This window comes from Phascolarctos cinereus, unplaced genomic scaffold, assembly GCF_003287225.1.
Source record: "Phascolarctos cinereus isolate Bilbo 61053 unplaced genomic scaffold, phaCin_HiC Scaffold_4;HRSCAF=312, whole genome shotgun sequence".
In the NCBI taxonomy this organism is placed as follows: Eukaryota; Metazoa; Chordata; class Mammalia; order Diprotodontia; family Phascolarctidae; genus Phascolarctos; species Phascolarctos cinereus.
In genome coordinates, this window is record NW_027555847.1 from 456,013,889 (window position 1) to 456,032,297 (window position 18,409).

Below are 18,409 nucleotides of genomic sequence, written 5' to 3' on the forward strand. Positions count from 1 at the left end.
GAAAACTGGGTCATTTCTCAAATATATAGAAAGCTGAGTTAAATTTATAAGAATACAAGTCCTTCCCCAATTAACAAATGGTCAAAGGATATGAACAGTAGTTTTCAAAAGATAAAGAAATCAAAGCTATCTATAGTCATATGAAAAAATGATCTGAATCATTATTGATTGTAGAAATGCAAATTAATACAACTCTGAGGTACACCTCACACCTATCATACTGTCTAATATGACAAAAAAGGAAAATGATAAATGTTGGAAGAGATGTGTGAAAACTGTGACACTGATACACTCTTAGTAGAGTTGTGAACTGACCCCACCATTCTGGAGAGTAATGTGAAATTATTTCCAAAGGCTATAAAAATGTGCATACCTTTGGATTGTGCTAGGTCTGTGTCACAAAGAGATTTTTTTTAAAAGAGAAAAGAACCTATTTGTACAAAAATATTTATAGCAGTTCATTTGTGGTAACTAAGAATTAGAGACTGAGGAGATGCCCATTAACAATTAACTATTAAGAATTTTCTCATCCACCTCAAGCCAAATGAAATGTTATCCTCATGTTAACTTTTATTTGCAGTCTTGCTTGTCTTACAACCTCAGATAGAATTGACTGATACCAAATTTACAACATTCACGTTTTGTTTGAAATACTATAAAATCCATTTGTATTTCGGGTCACTAGATTGGGAAGAAAAATGTGGAGTGCTGATTGTTTTCAAATTGGCATGTCTTTTATACCTTTAATGTGTTTTTATTTAAATTTGGTGCAAGTAGAAAATTTTATTAGTATATCTTACTGTTCGAGCAAAATACCCTTAGCTTGTCATCTTAAAATAAGTATATTACCTGCAAAGTTTTTTATTCATGTTAATTAATGCAATTTTATCTCTGAATGAGGGCTATCACTCTCAGAAATAGCAGTAATGAGTAAGGAATAACTACTTAAATCTACCTTAGGAAAGTCCTTAAAGAGAAGAATTCAGTTCATCAGAACAAAATTGGACCTTCGATTTTATTGGTGTAGGCATCTCCCAGATGAAGCAACTCCCTCAACAAATGTAGGTGAATATTATTTCTAAAAAACTCATAGTTCTAGGGAGTTTCCTAGAATAGTGACAGGTTAAGTACCTTTCTCAAAGTCATACATTCAGTATATAATGGAAGCAGAACTTGAAATAAGAATTTTCCTATCTCCAAGGCTAATTCTCTATCTGATAAATGATGCAGCTTCTTCTTTTCATAAAAATAAGGAAACTAAGTCCTATCATCATATAAAATATCTAGAGGAAGTAGGTGTGGCTTTAAATTAGACATATAAAAACTTATTTAATTCATTTTTTTTTACATTCCACAGATCTTTATGAATGCCTTCTATGTGAACAGGTCAAGACTTATTGTTTCCTTATAGAGCTGTACGAAGTGAAGATAAACCTGCAAAGGGAACTTTTCTAAATATTAATCATTAGTTTTGTCTGGTGAGGTTTAACTGTCCTAATTTATAACATCCACATTTGTAGTCCCTCCCTATTCCAAGAAGAAAACCAGCCAAGGCCTTGTCCCATTCCAAATGTAAGTGTTTTGAAACCTTCTTTCCATCTGTATTCTGACTAAGCCAGTATATAGTGGGACCATCACTATGTGCCAAGATTTATGCCTTTTCTATAAGTTATCTAATTAAAAGCTTAGAAGGGCGTTGACTCAACATTGAGAGGGAAAATCATCTAGAATGAGCTCCCTGGACTAACAAAAGCGTAGATAGAGAAGATATAAAAGAAAACTTAGAGAAGACTTAAATGTGGGAAAAGAAGAAAATTAACCTGCCCACTTTTCATTATTACCTAGTATTGACTCTGAGATCTCCATTTATTTTTTGTGAGGCAATTGGGGGTAAGTAACTTGCCCAGGGTCACACAGCTAGTAAGTGTCAAGTGTCTGAGGCCGGATTTGAACTGAGGTCCTCCTGACTCCAAAGCTGGCACTCTATCTACTGTGTCACCTAGCTGCCCCTGAGATCTCCATTTTTAACAGTGTTTAATACTTCCTAAAACCTATAAACCCAAAGTCACTTGTCTTATGCCACAGGCAAGCTTAAACCTGATTCCATCTTGTTTTCTGTATCCCTTACATGGCTCAATTTTATTGGTTGACAAAAATGCTAAGATTGATGTACATGGGATTTAAATGCCTCAAACTGTTCTAAGAGAAAGGGAGATAAATGCTGATGTTTCATAGTCTGAAAACATCTAGTGTGGACCTATTTTAGAGAAGGAAGAGTTAAAGAGTGCATTTTGAAAGTGAATGAAGCTCCCAAAACAGAACACTAGCATTGCCTTATTTATAGGGTGCCAAGAAATTAATAAGAATAAGGAAAAAAATATGTAGTGTTTTTAAAAAATTCTTGAAGTTGTTGAGGGAAAATCTTAACCTTTGCCTCTTAAGTAAATAACATAGTGTAACAAACTCTCAGCAAAGAAAAATCAGAACCAGAGATGACCAGAAAAATATCTTGTGTTCCTGAAAGCCAGCCTTCAGACAGTAGCTGTAAAAATTTATAAAGCTAAGCTTCGGTATATAAAATACTTAATTTCAGTTGTGTTTGGCCATTAACAAGCACAATAAATCCTTACAGAATAATAGGAACACTCATACCATCTCTACATATTTGCTTAAAAAATACCACAAACGAATTAAAAGCAGCCTTTTCAAGGGTGTTTGTATGTAGGAGGAGCTAATGGACCATTTGGTTCAACAATAATTAATAAGAGTGAAATGAACTAATTTTCAGTTACTCTTTAAGAGCTACACTATCCATTTCTATTAAAATAAGTAAACCTTTATGACTAAAATAGACATGCACCAAGTTACACATTTTTCATTAAAATCAGATTTTCATTAAAATGAATTACGCTTTTACGTTATGCATAAAACATGTCTCCTTTAAATGCTAAGTATTACAGAAGTGAATATTTAAGTTCGTTGGGATTTACAAAGACATAAAGTTTTCTTGTTCACTTGATTTACTAAATACCAATCACTAATGAACAATATTATGTTATGAAACTGTGCTTTGGAAGAGCAATCAAAAGTCTTGGCTCTGGTGAAAGTTTTGTTGCTTATTAGTTAGGAGACATGAAATTCAGTTATATCACCTGTAAAAGGGAAACAATAATACTACCTGCCAACCTAGAAAGATTTTTGTGAAGATTACATCAGATGCGATAACATATGGTTTAATTATTTGAAAATTTCAAAGCCCAGTATAAATATGAAGAATATAGTTATACCAGGATAAAGAAATTAAATGATGGTAACCCAGATTTCAGAGGCTGTTCCAAAATACTTTTGAGTAACTGGCCACACTATGATAGGATTTTGGTTGTAAGACTGGTACCTCAGAGTTATTTTCTCTAATTAGTAGTGATTTAGAGCATTTCTTTCATATGGCTATTGATAGCTTGGATTTCTTCCCCTGAAAACTGCCTATTCATATCTTTTGACTATTTATCATTTAAGACTTCAATCTCATCTAATGAGTTTTTTCATTTTCTGGTATAAGAAACATATTTGGTGCTAAAAGCTATAATAAGTTTAAAATGTAGACAGAATGCATAGAATACACAAATCATGGGCAAATAACCAAGAGTTGAGTGTGATTTCAAATGAAAATCAGTCTAAAATATCCCTATGAGAGTTGAGAGATCTCTTAACTTATTTTGATTACAGAAAATTAATTATGGACTTTTTCAGTCTCACTAGTGACATTTTGGCCACATTAAGTAAGAAATCATAAGTTCTGGACCAAGGACCAAAATAATGACAACATTTACTTGGAAAGGTTGACCAAATAAAAGTAGTTCTTTTTACTTCATTTTCTATTTTGAATTCTTTTTGAATATGTGACATGATTAATATAATTTTATTTATAGTTGATTCAGATTTATCTTTTCCATCAGAACAGACATGTTTTTTTAATAAAGCCTGAAATGCCAGAACAAATATATATTTTTTTATTTATAAAATGCAATTAATCTTCTTTTGAGTGGATCATCTATAACTGTAGTTTTCTAGGGCACAACTGAATCTTTTTCTGATCTGAATAGCCAGGAAGCGCAGTGGATGCTGTACTACTGGGGAGAGAGAGAGAGAGAGAGAGAGAGAGAGAGAGAGAGAGAGAGAGAGAGAGAGAGAGAGAGAGAGATCTGAGTTATTCAAATTCTGACTCAGATACTTGCTGTGTTGACCACGGGCAAATCATTTAACTCTCAGTCTCTCAGTTTCAGTTTCCTCATATCAAAAATGAGGGAGTTGGATTTGATACCTTCTAAAGGTACTTTCATTTCTTGTCTATTTTTTTTTGAGAAAGTAGGTATTTGATTGCTTTCCTGTAGTTAATAAAAAAACAAAACATTTAGGGTAGAAGAAAAAAACCACTATGAGTTAAACTATGTAATAGTAAAGGGGATATTCTGTGAAGTATTGAGTTTCCCAAGCTCTAATAGAGAATGGAATTAGTACATTTTAGAGATGTTGATGGGTTCTTGTTGAAGCAGGATTTGAATAGATGGTCCTTGATAATATTATATGAATCCCTGAGTTATAAGAATTTATATGCTTTTCAAAGCATTAGCTCACATGACTTCTTGCCTCAGCATCTAATTTAAAATATATTTTAGAATTCATTAAAGTTCAATCATTACACTTCTCTTGGCCTTAGTTTCTTCAGTTATGATATGAGGTAGATGGATTCTAGTATCTTTGAGGGCCCCTTCCAGGTTTAGCATTCTATGATTCTATGGCTAACTGATTCAATACTTTCACAACAGAAGATGTCTCCATTTTTGCTCATCATTTCAAATTAGTTAAGCTCACCCTTCCATCCCATGTTGGTGGCACAGAGTTATTTGCAATGAGATCATGAGCTCATGTCTTTTCCCAACAGACAAATGCTCACATTTAGAAAACTGGAAAAATCGGCATTGTCACTACCACCTGGTGTGTTGGACTCAAAAGAGAATAAAACTTGAAAATAAACACCTCAAGTTGGAGTTTTCCATTCCATCAAAATCAAAGCATATTGCCTGAGAAATCCAGAGAAGACTTCTCCATCTCCACATTACTGTCCATGCTGGACCTGTGATATAAATGAAGGACTTCAGTTTTTAAAGATACCGTTTTCACTAGCAACAAATTGTTTGAATACATTAGAACATGTAAGTGAAATAAAACCAATATTAACCCCCTCCCCCAAAATGAGGTAAGTGCAGGTCATTAGAGCAAGAATTATTACTCATTTTAAAAATTGCTGGTTTCTTTTTCTCTGGCAGGAAAACAGTGAGCCATTTTAGCAACTTGGCAAAGGCAAGTGTATCTTAGCACAGTTTCAAGATAGAAACAACTTGTCATGTCAAAAGCATAGGCAAGGCAGTTAGCAGGATAGAATACAGGAGTAGGGTATTCAATTTTGCAAACATTTGTAAAAAGCAGAAAAGGATTGAGAAAAGTACTTGATCACATCAGTTAACAATTACAATTAACAATGGAAAATGGATTATTTTGCCCTTGTTTTGATAATTACTGTTTCAGTACTTTCATTTCACCAATTTGATGACATCATCTAGGATCATAGATTTAAATTTAGAAGGGACCTTAAATATCAAAAAATTCAGGTCCCTCATTTTACAGAGGAAGAGACCAAAGCTTGAAGGGGTGTAATGATTTGCTCTAGGTCACACAATTAGTAGATAGTAGAATCTGGATTTGAACCCACCTCTTGATTCTGAACTGAGTGCTGTTTGCATATGCCACGTTCCTGCCATTTCCTTGTTTTGTTATATGAACCCAGTACATTACATCCAAGCATGCACACACACACACACACACACACACACACACACACACACACACACACACATATACATGTTAAGAATTTGCAAAGTAAAAGAAAATGTTAACTCAGCAGCATTTTCTTTTTTTACAAACAGTTCAAAGTATGTAATATCATTTAAGAGATAAATGGTTGATGGGCCACTTTGCTAGAAGTTGGAAATCAAATTTACTTCTTTAGTCTGTCCACATACCACTAGGTAAGCACACTTTATTTAGCTGGTTTTCCAATCCATCATCATCCATCATCTTTAAATGTTTTATAACTAAAGGTTGTCATCACATCAAGTGCACCTGGTTTTCATGACAGAGAACTGACTTTTTAGAATAAGCTTTTAGGCAAGTGTTCATTCTTTTCTTTTTTCCCCTTGAGACCAAGATATATTAGTATATAAATTACTGTGTGAGAACACATGTCTAATTGCAGCTCAGCTAGCCCATCTGTAGATATTTGACAGAACTCTCAAGGGCATGGAGTAAGAATGAAAAACAGAGAGGGAGAAAAGTAGGAAGAGAGGTAGAGAAATTGGGTTATTGGTTTGAATCAGGAGATATGGATGCGAATTTCAGCTTTATCACTTGTAGGTGTGTGAACTTGAACAAGTCACAAACTCATTTAGTCTCAATTTCCTCATCTGTGAAAGAGATACTTTCAACTGCATATCTCAGGGAGCTGTTGTGAGTATGAAAAACAATAATGGATATAATATTTTTTTTAAACACACAAGACAATAGGATTAATCTTTGGAAGAATTATAAAGTGATGAAGAAATATTTTGTTCTATGTATAACAAATTGCATTGCTTATTACTGCAATCCATGCACTCTTAAAAGAGTGTCAAAATAGCTTCATTTTTTAGCTTCTAAATTAAGAATTGTACTTTTTTAGGCAGTCATTGCACTAGTCAAATTAGATTTAGGCTGGCCAGATTGCAGTCTGGCAGACACTTGGGCTGTAACGTACATCATCTTGGATAAAATTAACACAGTATGTCTTGGCGATAAAGAAACATAAGTATAATCAACTTTATATTTCTCAAGTAAACTGCATTCCATGAACTCAATGGAGAACTTCCCTTTTATGTTACTTTTTTTAAGGAGATGTAGGAAGATTTATACTCAAAAGAACGAGGGGAAAAGATAAGATTTAATGGCATCCCACAGACTGTTGTCTGATTTTCTTTCAGTAATAGGGAACCAGAACCAGAACTGAGAGGGATACTTGCCCTTCATTTGGCTCCTTGAAATTTGATAGAAAGAGAATGATCCATGAGACAGTCTTTGCTTGTCTGACTACAGTCTAATATCCTATTTGCATTTTAAGCACACGTTCAACATTAAAATTGGCCCCCTTCTTTGTCCCAAATGAATGTAGAAGATCAAAATTCTGATACTGCTAAAGTATTCATTGACATTGGGTAACTCAAGGTGAACATTAAGGATTCTTGTACTCCACACATGATTTCCAAATCGCTTGGCCTATCTGCTTTTGAGATAGTCAAGATTAAGCAAGTTAAGCCTGTGGTCTTGCAAGGACCTGTTGTGCTTGACAAATACTTTGTACATGTCGATCCACATGCTGCCCCTTCTAAGAGAGAAAGCTGAGTTAGCAGTACTTCAGGAATCAGGAAATAAAGACACCTGGTTACAATTTTCCACCATTTCTTTTGGCTAGACTAAGCTGCTTGTCTTGTGATCTTTTATTGGTCTTGAATTTTCTCATTAACTCTTTCAAACATGCTGTTGTATTGCATTTTTCAGAGTCCAGGAAAATAAAGCTTGCTGAAGATTATCACTGACTTACAAGAATGGTATTCATTGTAAGAACAGATGCTATGTTCTACCCTGGATCCTCACATTACCACTAGTAGTCATTCAAATAAATTTAAAATATGTGTTACTTTCCTTCTCACCTTATATGCAACCTAATTATTGGCTATTTCTCAAAGATTCAAGGAGATATTTAAAGTCAAGCTTGTGTTTACCAAAAATCCCTTGATGCTTTGGTTTGGTTAACAGCATGTTCATTACTAGAGGAGAGACCACCTCATCTATATATAATTGTTCCAGAAGGTTAACCAGAAAATTTAGATGCCTTAAACTTCACCTACCCATAATGTATTTCAAACTTTCTTTCCAAACCTACCATCCAAAGAACAGCAGAGGCATCAGATGTACACACACACACAAATACACACATATACTATATGCAGTATCATGAGAAAATAATTCTTCAATTCTTTAAAGCTATATATTTCCTACAGTGTTCACCTAGAGGTAAAAATGATGGTTGTCATTGCCATCATTAACTTTGGGAACATTAAGATATATATGCATGTTTATAGGACTGACAGCCTCATACATTAGCAGCAGCATTTATTAAGCACCCACTATTTTTCAGGCATTGTGCTAAGTATTATGGTATAAAGAAAAGAAAAACATGTTCTTTGCTCTTGGCAGACAGCATTCTGATAAGAAAGACAGCATAAGGGCAATTATGTAGATACAGGATATACAAATTGTCAATGGGAGGTAAACTCAGATGGAAGGAAGGCATTAGCAGTGTGGGGATTGGGTAGGGAGAAACCAGGATAGAATTATTAAGGCATATAAACATACACATATAACTTATATATAATAAATATACAAATATTCACACACATATACATATAGACATACATATGTTTGTTGATATATTGTGCAATATACGTTTATATTTGTTCAAAAACACATATCCATATAGAAGTATATCTATTAACAATTAGTTATTGCTCTCAGGTATTAAAAGCAATTGAAATATACAAATGTATTAAGATTTTTCACTTCCATGGACTGGTGGCAAAGTTTTGTGTGTTTTTTTTAATCTAGATTCCATTTTGAATGGAATTCTCTGGAATTTGAAATTCCCCACGTGACTGAGAGAAAATATTGGGATTTCTCTAACACTTAGTATTCCCAACTCTGTCAAAAAAAAATGATCATGAAGAAAGAAAAATAATTCACCAGTAAACATCATGTAATTTGTGACAGTAAGGAAATCATTCAATAAACAAATTGGGTGTTGATGTTTTATCATTACCAGTACTGGAGGTAATTTCTTTTTTTTTTCCTTTCCTTTTTATTTTTGTGAGGTCATTGGAGTTGACCTACCCAAAGCTAGCAAATGTTATGTGCCTGAGGTCATATTTGAACTCAGGTCCTCCTGACTCCAGTGCTCTATGCACTATGCCATGTCACTGCCCTGTAATTCCTTTTAATTTTTATTTTGCTGATTCCTTTTTTATTTTTACGTGTCTATCAAAAGTCCAATAGCTCCTATCAATTTTGCAGTAAATCTATCCTTTGTAACAAATATATATACTTAAGTAAATCAACAGTTTTTCTGAAACTATATCTTTCATTTCACTTCTATACTTGACCATTTCTGTCCTATAAGGTGAGTGTCATGTTTCTCCATTTGTGCTCTGAAGTGTTGATTGGTCATTTAATCATCATAATTTTCAAATTGTTACTAAGTTTTATTCTGTTTTGTTTCACTTTCATTAGGGTGGCTCACATGCAATTTTGCTCTCTTGGTTCTAATTATTTATTCCTGCACCAGTTCATATATTCCCAACTTCCTCTGAATTCTTTATATTATGCATCCTTATTGTACAATAATATTCTATTACATTTATATACTACGATTTCCTCAATTATTCATCAATCTATGGTCAATCATTTTCCTCCCACTTTTAACACAATGTTTGTCTCATGACCAGAGCTTGATGGAATATCTTTTTTCTATAGGTGAGGAAAAATACAGAATATTGGAGTTATTTATTCCTTCAATGTTTGGTAGAATCCAATTTAAGTCCATCTGGACCCAGATTTTCTTTTCCTTTGGAAGTACATGTTTTGCTTATCATTTTTCTCTTTCTGATTGGATTACTTAAATGCTTTATTTTTTTTAATCCAGTTATCTTATTTTTCTAGATAATCATTCATTTCACTTAATTTTTAGTTTTGTTTTTATTTAATGGGGATATGGTACTTCTAATAATTATCTTTATTTTCTCTCAATTATAGAGTTCTTTCTTACAGTTATGATTTTATTGTTTTTACCCCCTCCTTTCTTTTTGTCAAATTAACTTTTTGATTTTGATTATATTTTTAAAAAGCCATTTTATTTATCAAATCAGTACATTTATATTTATAATTTTCAGAATTTCTATTTTGTGTTTATTCATGTAATTTAAACTTGTTAATTTTCTAGGTTTTTGTTTAAGCTGTATGCTCAGTCAATTTAGCTTTTTTTTCCCCTCACTTTTGTTGAAGAAAATATTCAAAGATACAAATTTTCTCTGAAAATAAATATCTTATTTTAACTTTCTATAATACAATTTTTTTTGTTTCTGTGATTTGTTCTTTGACTTTAGGATTACCTTATCTAGTTTTCATGTAAGAAGGGATTCTTTTTTTAAAAAAATTCTACTATTTATAATAATTGTATTTTTGAGTGCCTGTAAAGGATATGTTTCATATGTCTGCCTTTCGGCATTTGTTAATGAATTCCTTCTCCAAGAAGATGTATTTGCAAAACTGCCATAGATAGCTGAGAAATATGAATACTCCTTATAACTGCCATTCAGTAATTTTAAAAAAAAGCTATAAAATCTGTTTTTCATAAAATTCTATTCATATCCTAAACTTCTTTCTTGTTTACTTTTCTGATAGATTTGTTTAATTTTCAAAGTGGATTTCAATATTACTTTCAATATTACTAAGCCTAATGTATGTATTGAAATGAATGGTGCTTAAGTAATTAAAAAGTTAATTGAAATAGAGGGAGAAAATGTGTGTAAGACAAGATGAAGTGAACAAGAAGAAAAATATTCCAACGTAATTTTTTAAAGTACTTCATAGTTCCTTTTTCAAAACTCTGCCAACCATTCTAGTCCGTTTGGTGGAAAGCTTAACCCATTCACACACATATTTGATTTTGTTTTCCTTACTATTACATTCTGTTTTGTTTCTGTCCTTTAATCCCTACTGTGTCTTTACAAGGAAGTATATCCTGGGGGAAAGAAAATGGAATAAAATCTGCACTGGTTATCTATAACTAAGATCATGTTATTTCAGTCCTCTAATCTTTACCCAACGTAGACTCAAATTATTAGGCCTTGTCCTTTCTCTCTTTTTCCTTTTATTATTACACTCATAACCAGCCTTCTGTGGTTGAGGGATTTTTTGTTTGTTTGTTTATGACTATTCTCTTTCCAATTCTAATCTCTTTGAAGCCCCCTTTCCTCTTCCTATCTTCACCCAACCCCTATTATTTTTTTTTTGTTGTTTTTATTTTTATGACTTCCCATTGCCTTTCCCTTTCTGGGACTTGGTGGTCCACTTACTCATGTCTTGTGTGAAATCATTAAGGAGAAATTGGTTGGACACTTGTCAGGTATGATGTAGAAGATTTTTTCCCTAATTCTAGCTTGGACTATATGGACAATGAGGCCCCTTCCAGTTCTGAAAGTGTGTCACTTGAGAGACGGTTTTGGGAACTGCATTTTGGAAAGTACAATATGTGGGGGAAAGTATAAGAAGTAATTTGGAAAAGGAAGGATTCACAAAAATTTATGTGAATGAAGTTCCCAGTATAGGAATAGGAGAAAGGATATCTTATGAAAGGAGAAACTCTGATGTTATTTTCCTAAATTAAATCCAATATGTTTTTTTATTCATTGATCTTAGGATGTGGTAGTGGTTAGCCTTAAAATGTGGGAATAAGAAAATAGTCAAATAGCACAATGATGATGGATGTATTCCATAACTTTAAAGTAAAATTTAGAGTAAAATTGTTGAACTTGTTTTTTCCCCTGTCATATTTGCCTGGTAGCTTGTATAATAAGAGAAATTGTACTTGGGTTCCATATTGGTGACATGAAACGAAAGCAGAAAATATTGGTTAAAAGGTATTGATTGAGTAGAATTGAAATGAAGGTTTTGAAATTAGCTTTGGAGAAATATGTAAGGGGGAACTTTATGAGTGTTGTTTCTGGTTCAAAGTTAACAATAGGAATTAGTTGAATGGGTAAAAAAGGAAAGACCACCAGGTGTCAGTTAACAAAAAGTACTAAGGAATTACATTAAAGATAAACTAAAAGGGTACAAATATTTTAATTTTAAAGGAAATAGCAAGTTTGCACTATGTTAACTCATATTTTTTGCAATACTCTAAGGTTTATTTACAAAAATCTTTCCTGACAATAACCTTACATAAAACCTAAATTTAGTTCTTTACAGTCTTTATCCATTACTTTTTATTCTGCTTTCTGGGAGTCAGTAGAACAAGTTTAGTACCATTCCTCATAACAGCCCTTCAAATACTTGAAGACAAGGAGACATGTCCTCCTTAAGATTGACTTTTCTTCAACTCTGGAAAACCTTGTCCTTACCTTAAGGATCCTTGCCTTACTAGTCTGACCATAACCACAACTTTCCCCTAATCTAATAGTTAATAACACTTGAAACTTAGAAATAAAGTTAGTTGGATACAGTCCATTTTTCATGACATGCTCTTGGTTCTTTGTGATCCCTGCATCCTTTTAAAAGTTGTTTTCTAACCATCAGCTTTAGAATTTTTCCAGGACTCACTGGTCTATAGTTTTCAAATATCTTTCTCTTCCTGTTTTTGAAAACTGGGGGATTTTCTCTTCTTTAATCCCATGGTGCCACTCCCTTTTTAGATGATCTTTCAAATCTCAATGTCAGTTCTGGAGTCACATCTGCCAATTGAATCACTACTAGATGATACTGTTAATCTGTGCCAGGGGATAGATCCAATTGTTGATGGCACTTCATCGTTCTCTTACAATCTTCTTGACTCCATTTATTTTGGTATATGAAGACAATGGAAGATTACCATGTTGTAAGGAATGGCTGACATAAGAATCTAAAGGAATAGATTTGTAGAAAGTGGTATAGAATTGGCAAAGCAAGACCAAAAGACTATACAAATACTATGTAAGACAAGAAAAATCAAATGACAAATAAGGGATAACATTGGTGCTAATTTATAAAGCATGTATGTGTCCTTCATTTTTCACAAGCAGAAAAGTACTGAAGGAAAGATTATATACATTATTAACCACAACCGTACTTTCATGCTATTTTATGTAACTTTTTATTTTTTAGGGATTGTACAGTGTAAGAGATTTAATTGAAATTCATTTGGTACATTGGAGGAGTTGTATGATGTCTTGACACAGCATTTAATAATAATTTAAAAAAAAAAGAAAGATAGGTATTGGAAGAATAAAAGCAATTTCCTTTATATAGGATTCTACAACAGCATAAGTTTCTCCCAATAGGGAAGGACTATTTTGAAGTTGCCATACCTCAGGAAAGAATATAGTCATGAAACAGAGCTCTTCTGTGGATAATGCTGACAATCAAAGACTTCAAAATTTCCATGCTTCAGAAGCCATTCATACTCTCTTCTGTAATGTATATTAAATTGGGGCATATGGTAGCTGTTTAAATGACTCTGTGTATCAAGGGAGTCTTTGCTGATACACATTTGTCCCTTTATGTATATATTCATGAATAATAGAGAAGAAATACATACAGTTTGGGGCTTTTCTTGCCATTTTATTTGGATACTTGGAGAGGCACACTTTTATCTATCTATAGGTAGGAAAAATAATAATTATATTTAATTTAATAAACTGTGTATTTTCTCTCTAGTCTAATAAGCAGCACAAAACTTGAACTCCAGGAAGAGATGTTTACTTACTAGGTTCAAAAATGGACCTCTTCATACTTTTTCAATAAGCTAGGAAAATACAACTACATGTTCATTGTCGGCATCATTACTGGAGACTTTTGACAAATGTGATAATTGCATTCATCATTTCCAGATCTGTGAAATAACTTGATACTTCATTTTTTGCATCCCTATTAAAAAAAGGAATGTAAATAGGGATTCTGGGATGGCATTTGGGAAGGCTTTTGTATTGTAAGTTTTTTTGATGTATTATAAATATAAATCAAAAAAAGAAATTTTGGAGAAATTTGGCCATATCATTAAATCATGTATTGACTGCTTTCCAGTTGTATAGGCTTAAGAGAGTTATTTAATCTTTCTGGACTTCAGTTAATTTTATGTAAAATAAGAGGTTCAGATTGGATAGTTTCTATGATTGGTTTCAGTTCTAAGTCCTAGGATTGACAACTTGAACATTTTCATATAAGAATGGAGTGTTTGTTCTTTTTTCCATTATCATTGGGGATCCACTGAAGGGTGCTGAGTAGAGAAGTGATGTGATTAGGGTTATGAATTATGAAGACTGCATGGGAAGAATAGTGAGAGGGGTGAACTGAAAAGGTTATAGCCCAGAACCAACAAGACCAGTTAGGAGACTATAGCAAAGGTCTCAGAGGTATTAGATCAGGGCTTTCAAAATTCTAGTGTGCCTGAACCAGATTAAAATTTAACCAGGAAATGTTAACAAAACAAATAAAAATACAATGAAACATAGATAATGTTAATTTGTTGTTTTCTAGGTCAATATGCAGCTCACAGGGATCTTTATTTGAGTTTTACACCATTGGTAAAGATCAGTGGTTCTGAAACTTTTTGTTCTTGGGACCCCTTTATGCTTTTAGAAATTATTTAAAATCCAACTTCCTCTTCTGGGAGCCACGATGGAGGAGTAAAAAGGTAGTCACTCTCACTCTCCCCTATCAACCTCTGAAAACCCAGAAAATATCACCCCAGAAAAAAAAGCCCTGGAACACCTGAACTAGAAGAAAGATGGGGAGCAGCAGTGCAGTAGCCCAGCAAAAGGGCCTCCCAGTGCCTCAGCAAAAATAAGGGAGGCAGAACTGCAAGGGGCCATAGGCAGATAAGTACCTTGCGGCATTCATCTGAAAGGAGGTGAAGAGAACAACCTAACAGATTCCTAAAGCCCCGGACTTGCTGATTCCAACCCAACACCAGGTGAGCTGTCACAGCCCTGCAGCCTCCAATTGTGAAGAAATCCTGAAGCCCAGGTGGTAGAGCCGGCAAACACCAACACCTGGACCTCTGAGTGCCTCAGTGAGGGTGGGGGTAACCGGTGGAAACCAGCTCAGAAAACCACCAGGAGCCTTGGCACTCCACTGCAAAGGAATCTCCAAGTGCATTAGCAGAAATGAGGGAGACAACACTGCACGGGGGCCCAGGCAGATAAACACCCTGCAGCACCCATCTAACAGGAGCTGAAGAAAGGTAAAGGAAAGGAGCAGCAGGCAACCTAGAATTGCCTGAAGGTTCCAGCCTTGCTGATTCCAGCCTAACATCAGGTAAGCTGCCAAAATCCTGCAGCCTCCAATTGCTAACATAAGCGGCCCCAGCACACAAAGCCAGTGACCAAGACCTAGGCTCCCAACAAAAAAGCTTGGGTCAGTGCCCTCTGCTCTCCAACAGGAGAGCTCAATCTCTTTAAAGGCCAGGGAACAAAGAAACCATGAGTAAAAAGAAATGTACCATAGATTCATATTATGAGAAGAGTGAAGATCAAGACAGAAATTCTGAAGAGGAAAACATTGTCAACAAACCCACATCTGCAACAACAAAAGGGAATATGAACTGGTCTGAAGCCCAAAAAGCCTTCTTAGAAGAGCTCAAGAAGGATTTTAATAGTCAAATGAGAGAGGTAGAAGAGTCCTTCAAAACTACAATTGGCCAATTGGAAAAAAAATACACTGAAGAAAACAAGTCCCTAAAAAACACAATTGGCCAATTGAAGAAGGAAGGACAAAAACTAACAGAAGAGTACACTGAAGAAAACAAGTCCCTAAAAAACACAATTGGCCAGTTGAAGAAGGAAGTACAAAAACTAACAGAAGAAAACAATCTGTTAAAAACTAGAATTGGACAAATGGAAACTAATGTCTCTATGACAGAGCAAGAATCAGTCAAACAGAAACAAAAAAATGAAAAAATAGATGAAAATGTAAAATACCTCATCAGTAAAACAACGACCTGGAAAACTGACTCAGGAGAGACAATTTAAAAATTATTGGACTACCCTGAAAATCATGATAAAAAAAGAGCCTGGACAGTATCTTTCAGGAAATCATAAAGGAAAACTGCCCAGAAGTCCTAGAACCAGAAGGGAAAATAACCATAGAAAGAATCCAGCAATCACCACCTGAAAGAGATCCCAAATTGACAACACCAAGGAATATAATAGCAAAATTCCAAAATTACCAGATGAAAGAGAAGGTGCTGCAAGCAGCCAGAAAGAAACAATTTAAATATCATGGAACCACAGTCAGGATTACACAGGACCTTGCAGCTTCTACATTAAAAGACCTGCAGGGCATGGAACATGATATTCCATAAGGCAAAGGAGCTTGGAATGCAGCCAAGGATCAATTACCCAGCAAAAATGAGCATCTTTTCAAGGGAGGAGGGTATATTCAACGAAAGAGACTTCCAAACTTTCCTGATAAAAAGACCAGAGCTCAACAAAAAATTTGATCTTCAAGTACAGGACTCAAGAAGGACTTAAAAAGGTAAATGGGACAGAAGATACAATATGTTGTTAATAAGGGGGGGGCTGTTTAAACCCCTACAAGGGAATATGAGACTTGCAACCCTTGAGAACTGTATTGTTATTACACCTTGTTAAAGGAGTATACATAAAGAGGGTGGATATTAGTTGACTTTGATGTAATGATAAAAAAAAATCTAATCAAGTGGGTTAAATGGATCCAAATAAGTGATCTTAGAAAATGTACTGAGAAAGGAGGAGGCAGACAAGGTAAATTACATTACAGGAAAAGACACAAAATCCTATTACAGCAGAGGAAAGAAGGGGGGGGAGCATTGTTTGAACCTTACTCTCATCAGATTTGCTCAAGAAGGGCATAATATAATCAGTTAGGTATAGAAATCTAACTTGCCCTATAGGCAGTAGGAGGGAAAAGGGGAAAGAAAAGGGAGGGGGAAAGAAAAGGGAGGGGAAGAAAAGGGAGGGGAAAGAAGGAGGAAGCAGCAGTAAGAAAAAGGGAAAGGGATAATAAAAGGGGAGGGACTGAAGGAGGCAGTGGTCAAAAGCAAAACACTAGTGAAGGGGGGAAAGGAAAAAGGAGAAAGAAAAGCATAAATGGGGGGGAAAGGATGGAGAAAAAGACACAGATAGTAATCATAACTGTGAATGTGAATGGGATGAACTCTCCCATAAAATGGAAAGATTGCAGAATGGATTAAAAACCATAATCCTACAATATGTTGTTTACAGGAAACACATTTGAAAAAGAGTGACACATACAGGGTAAAGGTAAAAGGCTGGAGCAGAATATATTATGTGTCAGCTGAAGTGAAAAAAGCAGGGGTAGCAATCCTGATCTCAGACAAAGCAAAAGCAAAAATAGATCTAATCAAAAGAGATAAGGAAGGAAACTACATCCTGCTAAAAGGCACCATAGACAATGAAGTAATATCATTACTAAACATATATGCACCAAATGGTATAGCATCCAAATTCTTACAGGAGAAGTTCAGGGAGTTACAGGAAGAAATAGACAGCAAAACTATACTAGTGGGGGACCTGAACCTCCCCCTCTCGGCACTAGATAAGTCTAACCACAAAATAAACAAGAAAGAAGTTAAGGAGTGAATAGAACATTAGAAAAGTTAGGTATGATAGACCTCTGGAGAAAACTGAATGGGGATAGAAAGGAATATACTTTTTTCTCGCAGCATGGCACATACACAAAAATTGACCATGTACTAGGGCATAAAAACCTCACAATCCAATGCAGAAAGGCAGAAATATTAAATGCATCCTTTTCAGATCATGATGCAAAAAATTATATGTAATAAAGGGCCATGGAAAGATAGACTAAAAATAATTGGAAACTAAATAATCTAATCCTAAAAAATGATTGGGTCAAACAACAAATCATAGAAACAATCAATAATTTCATTCAAGAGAATGACAATAATGAGACAACATACCAAAACCTATGGGATGCAAAAGCAGTTCTTAGGGGAAGTTTTGTATCTCTAAATGCTTACATAAATAAGATAGAAAAAGAGGAGATTAATGAATTGGGCATACAACTAAAAAAACTAGAAAAAGAACAAATTAAAAATCCTCAACTAAACACCAAATTAGAAATATTGAAAACCAAAGGAAAAATTAATAAAATTGAAATTAAGAAAACTATTGAACTAATAAATAAAACTAAGAGCTGGTTTTATAAAAAACCAATAAAATAGATAAGCCTTTGGTTAATTTAATTAAAAAAAGAGAAGAAAACCAAATTACTAGTATCAAGAATGAAAAGGGTGAAGCTACCACCAAGGAAGAGGAAATTAAAACAATAATTAGGAATTATTTTGCCCAACTATATGCCAACAAATTTGACAATCTTAGTGAAATGGATACATATTTACAAAAATATAAATTGCCCAGATTAACTGAAGAGGAAGTAAAATACTTAAATAACCCCATCTCAGAAAAAGAAATTGAACAAGCCATTGATG